Below are 20,396 nucleotides of genomic sequence, written 5' to 3' on the forward strand. Positions count from 1 at the left end.
ATGTTTACTTAAACTACTAGACAGGAATGCATCGGCTGAGGGGGAAGCAGATAACTCGAAGGCGAAATACAGTTCTTGGCAGAGAATAGGCTGATGTCAGGCTTCGTGAGCCGCGCAGAGAATGAGACAAAGTTCATGGTCACAGATGCAGGCTCGAACTGGAGTTTTCAGAGGCAGAAAGCAAGAGGAGTTTGATGACAGAATCAGGGCCTACTTGCCTGGACTGTAAAATGGCATAAGTGAACCATATAAAGCCGGTGGCCTTTCATATTTAGGAATGGAATATCCGGCCTAGTCATGGCGGATCTGACAGAGGGCATGTTGACGGTGGACGCACATGTATTTGCGTCTTCATAACTGGAACTGGAGGGAACATACATGTACTTGTGACATGCACATAGAACCGTTGGGGTCCAAGATAGGGGACATAACTGATCGGGAAAATCCATATTTCCACATTCCCTCCTTGTCCCCTACTTGCCCGTTAAGAGATATCAATCTTCATCAATCCATTGATCTGTTAATATAACATCATTTGTTCTTCTTTCTTCTTCCGGGACGAACGAAATCTTGGTGGTGGAATACACGATGTGGTACACAGACCACAAATCGCTGGTCCACATTGCAGACATAGACAGCAACTGAATAGTATGAGAAGGCCAATACCTAGGAAGGATAAAACTCTCCATCCCCAGGCCGATATCACACTCCAAAACCAACTGGACCAAGTCCAAGTGCCTGGGTTCTGGTGTATCTGGTTTACAATCTTATGAAGGCGAGTGATGGCTTTATATACAGATGGCGAATTTTCTGGTATGAATACGCAGCAGCTTGATCCGATGACCCTACAAGCTCCGCCCCTATCAGCCAGGATGACGTCAAGAACAAGACGATTTTGAAGCACAACAATCCGCATAGCAGACTGCTCTTCCGTTAAATTGCCTAAGGCGGAAATAGTCTCATTCACTACTGCTTCAAGGGTTCTAGTTAATCTACGTATCAGTTTACTATTAGTAACAGTACCTATATAAGGAAAGATACCTTTATTGAAATCTGTGTATTTTTCCCATGCTGTTTCAGTGTAATCGACAATTGGGAGATCTCTCCGCTCTCTGTTGTGTACTAAATGAATATTTCTGTAATAATCAGGAGGAGCTAGGAAAACAGGTGGCAAAAGGAATGCAATGTAGCAGGTACCATCCCAGTCGAGAGGTAGACGCATATATGCAGTCTGGCCACATATAAAGTAGGAGTGGCGATAAGCTCTAAATGAAGATTTGCCTCGATCACTGAATTCTACTATAGTAGTGCATTTACTATGGCCCATATGTATGGAACCAACCTTTCTTACACATAATTCACCCTTCGCTGGGAATACTGACATGGTGGGCAAGACTAGTTCAACTTCGGATACGACTTTTAGAATCATGAGATTAGGTGTAAAATTACCTAATCCATATACTTCATTTTCTAGATCAGTTCCTGTTCTCTTGGGGCGACCCTCCTTGTCAGGGTAGCAGACCTTGAGTAAAACTAGGTTCAGATTTCCCCATACCCAATGATCTTGGTAAACTGCTGTGTCTGAGTCTATGGAATTGATTAAACTAAACCATGCTCCACAGGATCCATTATGTGTAAACGGATGTGGAAAGAAAGGCAGGACTCCTTCATAATTCTGATAGGGAGGGAGTCGGCCACACACCCAACAATTAGTGGCATTACTAGTCTGATGGGAATGATGTAACATACTAATGAAAGTGTTATCGCGCAGCGCAAGTCTATAAGACAATTCATGCGGAGGTAAGTCACTAAAAGAATGTTCAGCAGTAACATTATAAACATGTCTAGAAATAGGGTAATATATGTGCAACAATATGCTTGCAGTAATTATTAAAAGACTCAAGAAAAACAAGATTATTAATGTCACTATGCAATGGCTACGCAGTGATTTACAATACGCCTGTCGTTTCATCATTTTTCGCGACTGTCCATGATTCAGGTCTAGAGGATACATGTCAGAGACAGATTCAACCGCTTCACCTAGGAGAGGACTTAAACAATCAAATCGTCTGACGTTCTAGGCCTCAATTTAACTTTGTAGAGTTCGGTTTCAGTCTTTTCAACCAAAGGAAGTTTTGAATCAGTCTGTGAGGGAGTGCAGGGCACAATGTCTATATCCGAGGATTGTCCATGAAATTTCTTGATATGACTTGAATGAATCCAGCCCTTGCGGCCCTCGATCTTCACGGCTGTTCTTGTGGTCAGCAGGACCAACTTGGGTGTCTTCCACCTGGGCTCCAGCTGAGTCTTTCGGTCGAAATTTTTCACAAACACGAAATCACCCGGAACTACGTCATGGGGTTTCACCTCAGTGTTGTCGGGAAATGCTGCAGCAACCTGTGAACGACAAGATTGTAGTGCAGACATCAAGGAAGCCAAGTAATCTGTCAGCATATTACAGTCAATATCAGTTATTTTGCGTGGTATGGGCGTCCCCCACATATTTGGTGGTCTGCCGAAGATCACCTCATACGGGGATAGCCCTGTTCGAGAGTGTGCTACCATTCTCATGTAAAAGAGTGCAACTGGTAATGCTACTATCCAGTCGACACCTTTCTCTCTGCATATTTTGGACAGTCTGATTTTCAGTATCTGATTATGTCTTTCTACGAGACCTGCTGCCTCGGGGTGTCGAACACAGTGGAATTTCCACTGATATCCTAGCAGAAGTGAAACATGTTTCATTAATTCGGATGAGAACGGCTGGCCGTTATCTGAGTAGACAACACGTGGTAAACCGTATCGTGGGAAGAATTCTCGAACCAACTGTTTGGCAGTAGTCGGGGCAGTGTAATCTGAAACCGGGTATGCCTCCGTCCAACGGGACAGAGCGCAGACAACTACGAGAACATATTTGAATCCTCGACATCGTTCCATCTGGATATAATCCATCTGGAGGACTTCAAAAGGGTGGTCAGGAGGATGAAATCCACCCTGTTCTACGGGAACGCTTTTTCCTGGGTTGAACTGGCAACAGATCATACAGGTACGGACCTTTTGTTTGGCTGCTGCTCGTAAATGTTTATTGAACCAAATGTGTTGAATGCTGTCTAGCATAGCTTTTTCTCCTAGATGCGCTGGACTATGTATAGTGTTAATTATAACTTGGACCATTGAATCAGGAAGGAACCATACAGACTTTTCCTTCATCATCCATCCTTGGTCCGTTTGGATCCCTCCTAATTCAGTCCATTTCTTTATTTCGTCTGGTGTAGCATGTGTCTGTATGTCAATTACATCAAGGGTAGGATCTTTAACTGTCATACAATGTGTCGGTGTCGGGACTATTGTCTTTGTCATGTCGGGGGTTTGAGTTTGAGCAGTCTGTTTAGCTGTTCTGTCGGCTAGATCATTGCCTTGGGAAATGATATCAGTAACCTTCGTATGAGCCTTACATTTCATAATTGATATTGCAGTGGGTAGATGTATTGCATCTAATAAGGCATGAATGAGGGGTCCGTGCTGAATGTGGGCACCGTGGGAAGTTAAATAACCTCTCTCTCGCCACAGCACGCCGAAGTCATGTACAACTCCGAATGCATAACGTGAATCAGTGTATATGTTGACTTTTTTATTTGTGGCTTGAATACAGGCTTGTGTCAGAGCGATGAGCTCTGCGGCTTGAGCTGACAAAGTATTTATACGATTAGTTTCAATGACTTCAGTATCTGTGGTGACTGCGTAAGCAGCCACTAACTCTCCTGTACTTGTTCTCATACATGAACCATCTACATACAATGTCAGGTCTGGATCTGACAATGGGACATCTGTCAAGTCTTGTCTGGGTTTTGTCGTTATAGTAATAACTTCAATACAGTCATGAGCTAGTGGATCTGTTCCGGTTACTGGCAAAAGTGTGGCAGGATTCAATGTGTTACAGCGTCTGATTTCTATATGTGGCTGAAACAATGTAAGTTCATACCCTGTAAGTCGCGCTATAGTCAAGTGTTGTGTTTGCGTTCTATTTACAAGGACCTCTACTGTGTGTGGTACTTGAACTGTCAATGGATGTCCTAACACTATGGCATCGCTTTGTCTGATTGCTAAAGCTGTCGCTGCTACTGATTTCAGGCATGCAGGCAAAGCCTGAGCTACTGGATCTAATGTACTAGAAAAATAAGCACATGGTTTGTGTGCTCCTGCTTGTTTCTGTGTGAGTACTGACAAGGCAGTACCTTCGCGTTCTGTAACAAAAAGTGTAAACTGTTTTCTGTAACATGGTGTTGCTAAAACAGGTGCTTGACACAAAGCTTTCTTTAGGCTTTCAAAAGCTTGTGTATGTTCTTGAGTCCAAGGGAGAACAGTCGATGTGGCTGCCTCCTGTGTTGTCAACTGAATGAGTGGTTTTGCTAGAAATGCATACTGAGGGATCCACTGCCTACAATATGAAGTGAGGCCTATGAAAGCCCGTACCTCCTTTTGTGTCTTGGGTATTGGCATGTTAGCTATTAACTGAATGCGGTCGGGTGTAAGCTGCCTTCCCTCCTTGGACAGCGAGTGTCCAAGATAAACAACTCGCTGGACACAGAATTGCAGCTTAGAAGGGGACACCTTGTGCCCCTTTTCGGCTAGAAATTGTAAAACTGTCAGTGATGCTTTTTCACATTCCGGTTCGCTTCTCGCGGTGATCAGCAGATCATCGACATATTGAAGCAGAGCAGTGTTAACTGGCATGTGGATACTATCGAGTTCTCGTTTCAGTGCTTGGCTATAGATGCTGGGGCTTTCTGTAAATCCTTGAGGTGCGCGTGAGAATTTAAAGCTACGTCCATTTAAACTAAATCCGAACAAATATTGGCTTTCCGGATCTATTGGGACGCTGAAAAAGGCATTCTTGAGATCAATTACAGTAAAGAAGGTTGCTTCGGAATCAATGGCTGTCAGTAATGACGAGATATCTGGGACCACAGGAAATTGTGGCACAATGCATTTGTTTAACTCGCGCAGATCAATAACCAATCGATATACTGGCGGGGCCTTAGGATCTGTTCGTTTAAGAATCGGAATTATCGGTGAATTACATACATTGGAGTCTGTTTCTACAACTACTCCTTGGGCAATAAGCTCGTCAATGATTTGTAGTAAAGCCACTACAGCATCTGGTGGTAACTTGTATTGTCGCATTCGTGGTAGCACCACTCCTGCCTTTAATGTGACTCTATATGGTGTAATATTCATGCAACCAACATCAGTAGGGCCTTGTGCCCATAGACGTGTAGGTAAAGTCTGCAGTCGGGGATCCATGTCTCTAGACACATAGTGACCTTTAAAATCACGTAAAAACAACCTTACTCCTTCCGGAGAACAACATATTATGGCTCCTAGAGCTTTCAATGTTTTTATTCCTAGCAAGTTTTCTGGACATGATTTAGTAAGCAATAAATCTGTAGTTCGGGTCAGAGGTCCTATCGTAAGTGGCAGAGGTTGTGACACTTCATTAACAATAGGTTTTCCTGAAAAACCAAGGGAAATATTCTGTGAGCCTGAGAGGGGTGCCCCTGGAACTTCACTGCGTTTTATAGTTGTTCGACTTGCCCCTGTATCGAGTAAAAATTTCCTATCTTGGCCTAATAATTCACTATGTACATAAGGTCCTTCTTGATCTACAGGAATCTCGATAAGGGGTAAATCAACTTCCCTCTCTAGGCTAGTTCATGCGTAACGCTGATACTCAGGATATTCATACTGTGCGGTCTGATACATTTGTCGTGTTGTTGTCTGTGTGGCAGCAACAGGCAACGGTGGTGCAGCTGGCACAAACTGTATTGGCTGTTGTGCGGCTGGCATGGCCTGGGCATGCTGCAAAGCTCCTTGTTCATTCTGCTCTTGTCTAAATGGCCGTGGTCTTTCTTGTGTTTTACCTATGGCGATATTATGTTTTAAAACTGGACAATCGTGTACATAATGACCTGGCTTTTTACAATAATTGCATGTCCCTTTTACAGGTCCTGCTGAATCGGAATGTGTCATACCCTTTTTATGTCCTTCAGCTGGAACTGTCTGGGAAACTAACATTTTCATTTTCGTGTCTTTCATGCGTCTGTGTTCATGTTCTTGTTCCTCTCTAATTCTATTATGATGGTACTGTAACATTTGTAACATTTGTGATGGAGTGTTACCTTGCCAGGTACTCTCGAATTTTAATACTCTATTCTTTACTGGTGGCAGGGCATTTTCTACTAATTTTGTTACAAACAGATGTGGGTATGATTCGCTACTTGCTTTTATACCACTATTTATACCAAAACATTTTTCAAATCGGGCATAGTAATCACTAGTGTCTTCATCTTGCTTCTGTTTACAGGCTGAAATTGTACCCCAATCTTCCTTTTTCGTAGTTAATAAACGTGGCAGTACCTGTACTAATAAACCTGGCAGTGCTTTAGTTTTATCCCCAAGTCCTGCTCCTGCAGTTCGGGCCTTTTCTTCCGCTTCTAACACTGACCATTCTATCTTTTGGTCTCCTACCTCCCACTCTTTTTCCTTGAGTTTCTCATAAATACCAGCAGGCATCAATACCTTTAATATTGTCATAATGTCGGGGTAGGTATACTCTCCCATGAGTAACATGTCTTTAATTTCTCGGTGAAAACCCGCTGGATCTTTGTCATGACTGGGTACCACTTTCTTCATTTGTAACAATTCTATTTTCGATATGGGCGTATATACAAATACGCGCTTGAACTCGTTGTCCTCGCCTTTTATTGGGTGCACTTCTCGTAAGGGATTCTGTCTATCCATGTGATACGTGGTTCTTTCCTTGACGGGCAATGAGACATGCTCTGCGCATACAAAAAGAATATACTGCTTTCTTGATTCTAGAATTTCTTTAATTAATTTAGTACCTGCACCTCTCCATTTATTCATAAGCAATTCAGTCAGTATGTCAGGTAAGGGACCAGGGTCCGAATGCTGACTTCGATATAGTATAATGAGTTGTTGAATCATATAAATCCCAGCTAACCTCTGTTCATCTGGGGTCAGATTCAAAAATGTGCGTACTACTGTATCATCACTATATTTTCCGGGACTGTCCACCCAATGGACAGCTGCCCTGGCTAAATCTTGTTCATCCATAGAATCGAGAAAATGATAACCCCTTCGTTCTCGGAGTAGTTTGTCGGCGGTTTGGAACGAATGCTCGTTAGACCTTATATTAATTATAGGTATTTGGAAATTCCTGTTATTATCTGGACATATCGGACGTATTGAGTCAGTAAGACGTCTATTATTATTACAAGATCTTCCTCTACCTACATAGGCTATGGTGTCTGACTGTCCTGTGGGCAGTCCTGACCCTTCTTCCTCGCTTTGTTCGAACTCGTCTACCTCTAATCTCTCTTCGTGTAGGCGCTCTATTTCTTTACGGATCTTTCGGCACATGGCTATTATACAATTTTGTTTATCATGTCTCCCTTCTGATATATTCTGGCTCCATCTTGTAAGAATTTGCATTGCTTCCGGGTCTACCCCCGGTCGGTCTTGATTTCTGATCACACAGTTTATGAGGAAACGTAACAGTTCCCCCTGTATCTCTACTTTCTGGTATTCCATAGCTCTGTTAATACATTCTGGATCTCGCCCTGTTTGGACAAAATGATATATTTTATCTAGATGCGCAGTCATTCCTGGTAACTTTCCTAAATACACTGCGGCTCGTCTGATACGCAATGATGCCAGGGTCATTTCGTCCTCTTTACCGGGCACAGGGTCATATCTGCAATCTATAAGAAGTTCCTTCAGCGTACGGGCACTTATGAGTTTGGGTGTACGTGAATGTGCTGACTCTTGAAAAGTAAGTTTATTTATTCTGGGCGGCGTAGAAAAGATATTGGTAGCACCTCCCGTGGCCCCATCTGGGGTGTCGGGTGTGAAAGGATTCGTCGAACGTGACACAGCAACTACAGGTGTGGACACAGCTATAGAAGTAGCTGTAGGAGCGGATGCAGAAACAGATGTGCTTGCCAGAACTTGTGACTCGATTTGTTGCTGTAGGGATACGGGTGCTGGATCTTGGCGTTGGACCTCCCTGGTATGCGGTTTATGCGGGGCGGAATTAGCATATTCGGGAGCGGCGTCATCTAAATATGAGGAAAGAAAAACATCTTCTGCGGTTCTAGGATGCCCCTTAGGATGTACCTTTATTGGGAACAATGGGGGTGGCAAGTCTTTCGGTATTTCTGGAGTAGCCTTAGGTAATCCTTCGGCCAGAAGGGGATACATACCATTCATAAGGGCGTTTCTTGGTCTGTCTACTTGTTCTGATTTCACTCGGATACCTTCCTCAATTAATAGATTTTCTCGAACTTTATTTGAACTTTCTTTATTCTTTTCTTCCTGTCTACGTGCTTTTTCTGTGCGTCTATGAGATTCTTTACGCCATAACTCAACGGCGTCTTTCTGTGACTGTCTGACTTTCCTTTTCCATAACTCTTCCTCGACTTTCATGATGCACTCTGCATCCCAGGTTCCCGCTGCGGGCCACCTCTGACTTTCTGGTAATCCCTTGGTGTAGTCTACCCATAAATCAAGAAATAATATAGCGTCTAAGCCATGTTTGTGATACATGAAGTGCCCTGGAGTGTCCCTAGGAGGAATAGGGACGGCTTCTTCGAGAACCCCTTTTCTAGTAGTGATCTGTCTTAATTTCGAAAAGAGCGGCATATTGACAACTGATCCGATACTTAATCTTGAACACACTTAATACAAAAGCACAGTAATGAACAACCATTCATACCACAATATGTAGGACGTTTAACACATTAAACATTAAACATTAAAACATTTTTAAAATAACCAACAATGATGATCGTCTGCATAACTAATCACCAAGCTTAATTCTTGACAATAACTAGATACTTCGGAATACTTGATATACTGCTAAACAGTACAGATACACTGCTAAAACAGTGCAGACCGGATTTGTGTACCCAAACCCGTCTTGACCGGCACAACCTATGTGCACGTCAGAAATGCCTCCCCAGCAATGGTACTCACCGGGTAGCTTCGGAAACGGAAGGCCTCGGTAACTTGAACTTGAACCGGACTGGACTCGACTCGACTCGTCGGACACTGGGCTTGACTTCGAACTGGTGGGTCTCTGTATACCTCGGATCTTGCTCTCTCAGCTAGGCTCTGGTCGGGATACTTCGCACTTCTCACCGCCTCGTCTGGGTGTTGATCGCAGTCTCAGTCGCCCCCGCTTGACCGGAGGGAGATACAGGAAATCCTGCTGGTACGCGTTATTGTCCGTCCAGCTGTGGCAGGAGACCGGGCCTGCAACTCACCGCCGGCGCGTGAGATGAGAAAGTGTCCCTATTCGGGCGCCATTCATGTGGTAAATAATTTTCTTTTACCTGGACTTAATTTGATACAGAAACATAATTAAATAGCTCAGTAAATGAGAGGCAGAATCCGTGGTATTAGAGGTTCGGAATGGGCTTTATTCCAATGATCGATTATAATCGGTTGCTCCAAGTTCCATCACCACGGAGGTTCAGGAAGTGAAGTACATACTTTATTGACAAGAAGTAACCTTTATAGTACATACATTACAATGAAGCGAATGCAATAGGCGTAACAATTGATAAGGAAAATGACGATCTATCTGCGTAACCAAAAAATGGGTGTAATAAGGAGTAAAAAGGAACATAATTGGTTATGATGTCATATATAGGTGGATCTATAAGATAATACTTGGCATAGATGCGTGCGCAGCAGTATGACGTGTGATTGACGTGCAACTAGGGGGTGAAGGGGACTTGACATTTAGCTCTACATGTGGAGACAAAAAGTCTGGGAGGTCAAGTCAACCTAATCCCAAATCATATCTAACATCCTATGTTTAAAGAACTATGTTATCCACAAAAGAAGGACTCTCGGACAGAATCTATTCTATACTGACTGTGCGTGCGTGTACAAGCGTCTAAGTGTCTACACTGAAAGCGAGGGGGTAGGAATATTCCATGGTAACAGGGCTATGAATTACTTGCATGAGGGCAGAGAAGTCGAGCCTTTTGCTCGGTAGCTGGAAGGATGTTTACTTAAACTACTAGACAGGAACGCATCGGCTGAGGGGGAAGCAGATAACTCGAAGGCGAAATACAGTTCTTGGCAGAGAATAGGCTGATGTCAGGCTTCGTGAGCCGCGCAGAGAATGAGACAAAGTTCATGGTCACAGATGCAGGCTCGAACTGGAGTTTTCAGAGGCAGAAAGCAAGAGGAGTTTGATGACAGAATCAGGGCCTACTTGCCTGGACTGTAAAATGGCATAAGTGAACCATATAAAGCCGGTGGCCTTTCATATTTAGGAATGGAATATCCGGCCTAGTCATGGCGGATCTGACAGAGGGCATGTTGACGGTGGACGCACATGTATTTGCGTCTTCATAACTGGAACTGGAGGGAACATACATGTACTTGTGACATGCACATAGAACCGTTGGGGTCCAAGATAGGGGACATAACTGATCGGGAAAATCCATATTTCCACAAAGCGACGTCTCCGGGACCTGGGATTGAAGTATGCTATGCTTTTCCCTACCAGGCTTCGAGTGGAATACGAGGAACGGACCTTCTTTTTTGAGCGACCGGACAATGTGAGTGACTGGTTGGATTCCCTGCCTGGTCGGGGCAATCGAACGGGGCATCCTGGAGGTGCCGAGGGTGGTGAGCCTACACAGAAGTGACTTTTTGGTCTCTAACCCTGACAATCGGACATTGCTCAGTTGGGTTCTACTTGTTTTGTATATTTTGCCTTATAGTAGTTCGCGTCCGGGTGGCGGGTGGAGACGGGCCCCTCTCCTCCTCCGGGGTCTTTTTGTAGAATGGGATTGTTAGGGCGACAGGCACACTGCATTTTGGGGTGGTTTTTTAGTCTGCAGGGGTGCAGGGAGGGGGAAGTTGTAACGGGTTTTGGCTGGGGGGTGGGAGAGGGTGTTTGTGTTCGTGTTTTCTTTTCTCAAGGCGGCATATTGGTTCTTTCTCTGCTTCAGGTGTCCTGCTCTCTGTGGGGGGACTCATGTGGGGATGTGGGGTAGTGGGTTGAGGTTGATATCTTGGAACATTAATTTATTGGGGGATTGTATTAAACGGGGTGTTGTACTGCAATATTTGCGTCGTTTGACCCCTGATGTGGTACTCCTGCAGGAAACGCATCTGGTCGGCAATGTGTGTCATGCTATGAATAGGTGGGGGTACCGATTGGTTGCACACTCCGGGTTCACCACTGGTTCCAGAGGGGTTGGTATTCTGGTCCGGTCTCCCCTCCCACTAGAGATTGATAATGTCATCCTTGACGACAGAGGGCGTTATGCCGCCCTAACCGGTAGGTGGGAGGGTAAGACTCTTTCTTTAGCCACGATATATGTTCCCCCAGGCCTCCAGACCACCACTTTCTCTGATGTTGGTCGTATGTTGCGGGAACTCCCCGATAGTCTTCTCCTCATGGGTGGGGACTTCAACTCCGTACTATCCGGCGATCTGGATCGCATGCCCCCCCACCCCCCGGGCCCTTCCCGTTTCCCAATCAAGGCTTGGTGGGTTTTTGGACACCTTTGGTTTGGTGGATTGCTGGAGGTTAATGCATCCGACGCAATGTCAATACACCTTCCACTCTGGGGCTCATGGGAGTCTCTCCAGGCTTGATTACTTCCTCATGCCCGCGGCCCAGTCCCCCCACGTTGGGGAGGTAAGACACTTGGCCCGGGGCATTTCAGATCACTCCCCTGTGTGGCTTCTTTTCGACACGGGGACGCAAGCCGCGGGGCGGATCGCCCCTATCAACCCCTGGCATCTGCGCAACCCCAAGACTCGTACCAGCCTTATTAAGTCGCTCGACCACTACTTCCTGGAGAACGAGGGGTCTGTTTTGTCCTCAGTGTCCCTGTGGGAAGCCTTCAAAACTGTTATTCGTAGACAGGCCCTAGCTTTAATAGTCGAGACCAAGAAAGCTAGGAATGCGGAGGTCGTGAAGCTGGAGGCCGAAATACTGGAGTTGGAGGCTGATCTCGACTCAGGTGTCACCCAGGATAGGCTCCACGCTCTTAGCTTGAAACAGTTTGAATATAAATCCCTTGTTATGGATGCTGCCAAGACAATGTACAGGGAACAGCAAGGTAGACTGTATGATGTCGGGGATAAGGCGGGTAAATTGATTGCATGGCTTGATGAGAAGGAGAGAGTGAACCGTGTGGTCCCTGTGCTTCAGAATTCTGACGGTGTGCATGTGACTGACCCTGGCGAGATTGTGGAGTGTTTTGCTGACTATTTCCGTGTGGTCTACTCCCCGGTGTCCGATAGAGATGAGGATGACTCTCGTTTCTTGTTGAGGGACATTGCGTTGCCCTGCTTGTCTGACGAGGATCGAGAGCGCATGGAGGCGTCGCTGTCGGCCGATGAGATTGTTACCGCGGTTCGTTCACTTCGTTCTGGCAAAGCTATGGGCCCCAATGGATTGCCTATTGAATTGTACAAATTGCGCCCGGATAAAGTCGCACCGTTTCTCCGTGATATGTTTCTGGAGTCGCGTGAGCTTGGTTCCCTCCCTTGTGACCAGCGTCTGGCCACTATAGTTGTGATTCCTAAGGAAGGCAAACCTCGTGATCGTTGTGCCTCATACAGGCCTATTTCCCTATTGAATGCTGAACCGAAGATTCTCGCCAAGGTCCTTGCTAATCGCTTACTCGCTGTCATCTGTGACCTGATTCATCCGGATCAATCCGGTTTCATTCCGCACCGGAACACTGCTCTCAACTTGCGGCGCTTACATGGCGTTCTCGCCAGGGCGGAGTTTCTCTCCGAGCCGGCCATCTTGGCTTCCTTGGACGCCACGATGGCCTTTGATACGATAGAATGGCCATATCTTTGGGCCACTCTGGCGAAGTTCGGTTTCGGTGCGGGGTTTATTAGTTGGGCGAAACTTCTATATACGGATCCGCTAGCTCGGGTTGTTGTCAATGGTAGGGTGTCCCAGCCCTTCGCACTCGGTAGGGGTACTAGGCAGGGGTTTCCGTTGTCCCCCCTGCTCTTTGCTCTTGCTCTCGAACCGCTTGCAGCCTGGCTCCGATGGGAACCATCGATAAAGGGCATTCAGTGGGCCCCTGACTTTGAAGACCGGGTTTCGTTGTACGCCGACGATATTCTTTTGTACCTCACCTCCCCGCGTGAATCCCTTAACGTCCTATTTGACGTCCTCACTTCTTTCGGTAAAAACTGCGGTTTGATCATTAATTGGTCTAAATCGTGTGTGTATGTTATCTCTGGTGGCCTCCCCCCCTTACCGAATAGGTTTCCCATTCAAATTGCGCAATCCGGTTTCAAGTACTTGGGGGTCTACGTATCTTTGGACCCGGCGGTCCGCCACGAGCATAATCTCCTTCCCCCTCTCCGGCGATTGAAGTTGGACGTGGCTCGGTGGCATAGATTGCCGTTGTCGCCACTCGGTCGAGCGGCACTTTTTAAAATGATGTCCCTGCCCCGCTTTCTCTACGCACTCCAAAACTCCTTTGATATTATTCCGGCGGCCTACTTTCGGGAGATGGAGGGTTTACAGAGGAGACTTGTTTGGGACGGTCGCGCACGTATCGCTCTGGCAAAACTGACTCTCCCCTGGTATGACGGGGGCATCGCGCTCCCGGACATCAGGAGGTTATTGGGCCTCCCAGTTGTCCGCCATCAACCATGCTACGTATGTACCCGGTCCGAATCCGGCTTTTGAGATGGATAAATATCAGTTGCCTGGTGGCAACTTCAACAGAGCGCTCTACTCTCGGACGGCGGGGAGGAGCCTAACGGGACCCACTAAGATTGCAGTACGTGTGTGGAAGGACGCCAATGTGGCTGTGGGATGGAATGATCGCCTGACACGAGCGACCCCCTTGTTTGCATCGGACAGATTGGGATGCCTCTAGACAATAAAAGGTTTTGATAACTGGGATATGATTGGCATTAGCAGAGTGGGTGATCTCTGGGTGAAAGGTGCGGTCAAATCCTTTGCGGTGCTTCAGAGTGAGTATGAGTTGAGTGAGAGGGAGTTCTTCAGATATGCACAGGTCCGCCACGCTTTGCTGTCGGTCTTCGAGGCCGGTACCACAGTCCCTGCATCTTCATCACTCGAGGACCGTATACTTGATGGTCATCTGCCCGATAGTACGATTTCCTTGATTTATAAGAAATTAATCAACAATCGGGCGGACCTCCTCGTGCGTCTCAGGGAGGCCTGGACCGGAGACGGGTTGGAGTTGGATGACGAAGACTGGCAGTCCGCACTGTCCTCCCCGAAAGAGGTTGCCATTCCTGCCCGTCTCCGTCTCGTCCAGCTCAAAATTCTTCACCGTGTTTATGTGACGGGTCCTCGTTTGGTTGTGATGGGTTTTTCTACAGATGGGTTGTGTAAGCGCGGCTGTGGAATGAGCGCCACCTTCCTTCATATCCTTTGGGAGTGCCGCGAGGTTGCGGCATATTGGCACCGTGTGCATGCTGTAATGGAGTGTGTTACTGGGGTCGCTCTGTTGCCTGAGGCTCGTCGATGTTTGTTGAATGTATGGGAGCCGAATGACTACAACGTCGCCCATGCCCGGTGGGCGGCACTGGGGAACATGATAGCAAAGCGGGATATTGCGCAGCTTTGGGGTTCCCGACGGCCTCCCACCGTGTCAGTGTGGAAGGAGAACATGGACTGGTGCATGTTCAGAGAGAAGACGGTGTATCTGGTTCGGGGCGGGCGTGGGGTAGAATTTGGGGTCAGTGGAACACCTACCGAGGTAACATCTGTACGCCCCCTTTTGTAGATACTCCGGACACTTCCCTGTCCCCCTGATCCTGAGGTTCCTGGAATACTGTACCCTTTTGACTGATTGCTCTGACTTCCCCGCTGCCTCCCCCCACCCCGGTCATCTTTATTGTCCTCCTGATTCTCTACCTGGTATGGTGGGATCCTCCCGTCGGAGCTCGACACCATCTAGACTGTTCCTCGCCTTGAGTTTTGTTTCATTGTTTCTTTGTTTGTTCCTTCTTTTTCTTTTTCAAAAATTAAAAATATCTGTATCCTGCCCAGCTTCTGAGTTGCTTAGAATATCTCCTGTAACCCTGCTTTGCCTCTGGGGATCAGTCGCTGCTTCGTGACATCCAGCAATTGATATGCATCTATTAGCGGCCGGCCCTGGTGGTTGTAGGCCCATATCTGTAACGATGCTATTTTGCACAATAAAGTTTAAAAAAAAAAAAAAAATAATGTTAAATTGCATGTAGAATATAAAAACCATTGCAAACGTTACATTTGCATGTAGAATCTAAAAACAGAAAACACAAGACATACGGGCGATTGCGGCTGCCGGCTATGTCAATCGCATTCTTGTCGTCCCTTGTGTCTAAGGGATTTGAAAAATTGTTTTTGCACAGGGAGGCTACTGATATAGCAAAAAGATGAAAATAAGAGGAAAAAGTAGTAAAACACACACGGGCTTATGGCCGCGCATTGTGTGGAACATGCTCGTTTAGTCAAATGTGATGCTATAAATTAAAGGTTCTTAAGATAAAGTTGCACAATTACACCTTATAGTAGCACAAAAAAGGATTAATGCAGACGAGAGATAGTACAGCTCGTCCTAGATAAATTTAGCCGGGGGGTGGGCTAGCGTACAGAGTGGCACACCCTAGGTTACTGTTTACATGTGCATTGCTGCTGCCTGTCACCGCCGCAGGTTCGAGGCCCCTCGGCCTCGGTAGTCCGGTACTGCCGTCTTTTGTATTGCTGCCATTGTTTTTTGTACTGTTGCCCTATTTTTTTGTCTCCTTAGTTTTCTCCTTGTCTCTGTGCCCCCCTTGTTTTGCCCTCCGTGCCCTTGCCTTCGCCAGTTTCCCACCGCTGAGTCCCCTGCGGCCCCACCCTCCTGCTCGCCCATTCGTCACCCACTTCCGCCTCCCAGCTGCTCCTCCCTCCCACCTCCCCTTATATGGCATCCGCTGTGCGGCCGCGTGCGCGCCAAAGGCGCGCCTAAGGCAAGCCTGTCTGCGCCTGTCCATGCCTGGACCGCGCCCAGCGCCAGAACCCCTGGCCCCCACGAACGCCACGATGCCCGTCTCCGCTACGACACCAACACCCTCCATGCACTCAACACCGGACGAGTGCACACCTGCTTCCTGGCCGCCCGAAGAGCACCAAAGGGCCCTTCTCCTGCCGGAGCTGCAGCTTCACCAGTCTCCGAGCCGCCAACCCGCCCACTAGGACAGGACGCAACCACCTCAGATGCATACTACTGAACACCCACTCCGCACGCAAACACGCCGTCGAACTCTGGGGCCTGCTCGACACATTCTCCCCGGACGTCGCTTTCCTGACAGAGACTCCTCGGAACCGGACATCACCATAGCCATCCTGGACGGCTGCAAGATCACCCGCAGAGACCGCACCAAAGGAGTAGGAGGGGAAATCGCCATCATCCACAAGTCCACCCTCAAGGTCTCGACCAACTCCGACGACACCCTCAGCACCGCCGAACACCTGCACTTCCAGATCCACACTTATCCCAACACTTCCCTCAGAGGAACTCTGATCTACAAAACCCCCGGAACCTGGCCTCAGTTCAGCGACTCCATCGCCGACTTCGTCAGCACGCATGCCCTCGCCCCCACGGACTACATCCTCCTCGGAGACCTGAACTTCCACCCTGAGAACAACAACAACACCAACTCCACCACCCTGATCGCCAACCTCGGACTCCGACAGCTCGTCACAACGCCCACCCACTCCGCCGGCCACACGCTTGATCCCATCTTCTCCTCAAGCTCCCACGTCTCCTTCAGCCACACCACCGAACTCCACTGGACCGACCATCGCTGCATCCACTTCACCTACCGGAAACCCACCACGCACCACCGCACCCAACAGATCCCCCGCCGCTGCTGGAGCAAACTCACCGAAGACCAGCTAAACACCGCCCTCACCCGAAGCCCAACCCGCCGCCAGCAACCTCAGGCGTTGGATCAACAACTGCACCAACACCCTCGCCCCGATCAAGAAACCCTCCAACAAGAATGCCAGCTGGTTCTCCGCGGACCTCGACACGGTGTGCCACCGCACCCTACGCACACGCCTCCACAACGCAGGGATCCGAGACAAGGCTCTGGAATGGACCACCTCCTTCCTCTCCGGCAAAACCCAGAGCGTCCGCCTCCCCCCTTTCCGTTCCGAAGCCTCCGAGATCATCTGTGGCGTACCCCAAGGATCATCCCTTATACCGACATTGTTCAACATCTACATGGCCCCGCTCGCCCACGTCGCCAGACAGCACAACCTCAACATCATCTCCTACGCTGACGACACACAGCTGATCCTCTCCCTCACCAAGGACCCCCTCACCGCCAAAACCAACCTCCACGAAGGAATGAAAGCCGTCGCCGAATGGATGAAGAACAGTCGTCTCAAGCTGAACTCGGACAAGACGGAGGTCCTCATTCTCGGCTCCACTCCCTCAGCCTGGGACGACTCCTGGTGGCCGCCCGCCCTGGGAGCAGCACCAATGCCCACCGACCACGCACGCAACCTGGGGTTCATCCTCAACTCGCCGCTCTCCATGACCAAGCAAGTCAACGCCATCTCATCCTCCTGCTTCAACCCCCTACGCATGCTCCGCAAGATCTACAGGTGGATCCCCATCGACACAAGAAAAACGGTCACCCAGGCCCTCGTCAGCAGCAGGCTGGACTACGGAAACGCCCTATACTCGGGAGTCCCGGCCAAACTGCTTAAACAACTGCAACGCATACAGAACGCCTCTGCCCGCCTGATCCTCGACATCCCTCGACACAGCCACATCACACCCCACCTGAGAGACGTTGCCTGGCTGCCCGTCAACAAGAGGATCGCCTTCAAGTTCCTCACCCACGCACACAAGGCACTCCACGACACCGGACCAGCATACCTCAACAGACGACTCACCTTCTACACCCCGAACCGCCAGCTCGGCTCCACCGACCGTGCCCTCGCCACCATCCCCCGCATCCGAAGAACAACCTCCGGCGGCAGATCGTTCTCCTACCTCGCCGCCAAGACCTGGAACACCCTCCCCATCCTCCTACGGCAGACCCAAGACCTACTAACCTTCATGAGGTTACTCAAGACCTGGCTATTCGAGCAGTGGCAGCACCCCCCTCGCGCCTTGAGACCCTCACAGGCGAGTAGTGCACTCTACAAATTTCCTGATTGATTGATATATACCAGTTAACTGCCGTAACCCATCGTGATCTATTAAAAATAGAGGATTCGTTGTGATGGTACACAGGTGTTACTGTGTGAGATTTTTGGTGAGGGGTGTGCGAATTTAAGATTATCGTATTGCGCTACTTTTTGCCAGACAGTCAATTCAGCACATGACTGGGGTTTAAGGGTGGTACAAATTTGACCAGGTGTTCTAATGATTCCATAATTTAGATTAACAACCGTCCACCTTCAGAAACTAGAGATAGGCAGGTGAGTTAGCTCCTAATGGTTATATTACTTGCCCATCTGGAGCCAAGGAATCTAGTCATTCAGTCCTGTGTCCCACGTCTGTAGGTGGCATACCCATCGCTGTTCTCTGATATGGAGAGTTTTGATATCTGAGTCTGTCTCCAGCACTACCCATTTCAGATCCGTATGTTTGTGGGGGTGTTCCATGTAGTGTCTAGTCAGCTTCATGTTTGTTTTCTTGCATCTAATGGTGCTTCTGTGTTCGTTGATGCGAACCTAGATTGTCCTTGTTGTCATGCCCACGTACATCAAATTGCAGGGGCACGTCAGTAAATAGACAACATTCTCGCTGTTACAGTTGCTGATGTTTTTTAGTATCCATGGTTTATTGGTTTTTAGGTCAACCTCTTTCGGTCGTGTTGGTGAAAAGACACACCACACAGCCTCTGCATGGATTGTGTCAAACTTGTCTTTAGTGGCCCCATAGTGTTGTTTGGTCCTGGTTCTTTGGAAGTGGTGCTTTGGCATGGACCAGTTAATCAGGAATGTTTCGTTTGAATGCGAAAAGCCGAGGGGCCACTGTTTGTTTGTCATGTTTAGAATATGCCAGTATTTTTGTACGATGTTCTGTACTTTGTTCGATACCGGAGTGTACGTGGTAACACATACTGTCCTCTAATTTTCATTCTTTTCCTGGTCCTCAAGTAGAGCCTTCCGGATATCATTTCTAGCTTTGCGGGTAATTTTTTTGAGATAGTGTCGATCAAGTAGTTTTTTCTCCAATGTTTCTGCCTGTTCCACATAGGTTTCCGTACTGGAGAAATTCCTCTGGACCCTAAGGAATTGACCAACCGATAGATTTTGCCGTATTGACCTAGGATGAAAGCTCTCAAACAGCAGTAAGCTATTTTTGTCTGTGCTCTTGTTGTGAACTTTCGTTTGGATCCTGTCCATTACCATATCTATAACTAGGTCCAGAAAAATGGCCTGTTCTTTGCTGATCGAGTGTGTGAATCTCAGGTGTTCGTCTCTCTTGTTCACCCATCTGACGAAGTCCTCCGCTTCTTCTTGGTTTCCATTCCAGACGATAATGACATCATCTATGTATCGCCGCCAGATTTTTTATTGCGCTGCACAGAAATTGTCTTGGTGGAAGATGAAGTCTTCCTCGAATTGGTGTACATAGAGGCACGCTATGCTGGGAGATAAAGGTGCTCCCCATGGCAGTGCCTCTGATCTGATTATATATTGTGTCTTCATATTCGAAAAAATTCTCTATAAGAGCCAACTCTGCACATTCCATGATGAAATGTCTAGGTTTGATGAACTGCCAATCTCTTTCCAGTAGAATCTTTTCAACCACGCTTAGAGTGCTTCTATGTGGTATGCTGGTGTATAATGCCTCTAAGTCCATTGTGATGAATAGATCTTCGGCTGGATTGATCTCAAGATCTCTTAAGAAGTTGAGGACGTGTTTGGTGTCTCTCAGGTAAGAGGCTGATTTCTGTACAATTGGTCAGAGGAACCAATCGCAGAACTGTGATAAAGGCTTGAGGATTGAGCCTATCCCCGACACTATAGGTTTTCCTGGTGGGGGCATCCTGTTTTTATGGATCTTGGGTAAAGTATAAAACCTGAGGGTATGTGGATGGTCACCCACCAAAAAGTCAGCCTCATGTTTAGTTATCCAGTCATTCATTATGCCCTCATCCACCATACTCCTGATTCTGTTCACAAGTCTTGAGATGGGATCAATACGATAGACTTCGTAGCTGTTTGCATCTGATAGCAGTCGGATGCATTCCTCATGGTACATGGTTTTATTCATGACGACATTTGCGCCGCCCTTGTCCGCAGGTTTAATGACAAGTTCTGTGTTTTCTTTTCA

The 20,396-nt window shown here is 47.6% G+C and overlaps 1 protein-coding gene across 4 annotated transcripts in view; it reads right to left on the reverse strand.

The window, feature by feature from the left end:
- LOC146858944 (uncharacterized) overlaps positions 1-20,396 on the reverse strand; it is a 165,602-nt gene that overhangs the window by 12,206 nt on the left and 133,000 nt on the right. The window lies entirely within an intron of this gene.

Source organism: Triturus cristatus, chromosome 3_2, assembly GCF_964204655.1.
Source record: "Triturus cristatus chromosome 3_2, aTriCri1.1, whole genome shotgun sequence".
NCBI classification, from domain to species: domain Eukaryota; kingdom Metazoa; phylum Chordata; class Amphibia; order Caudata; family Salamandridae; genus Triturus; species Triturus cristatus.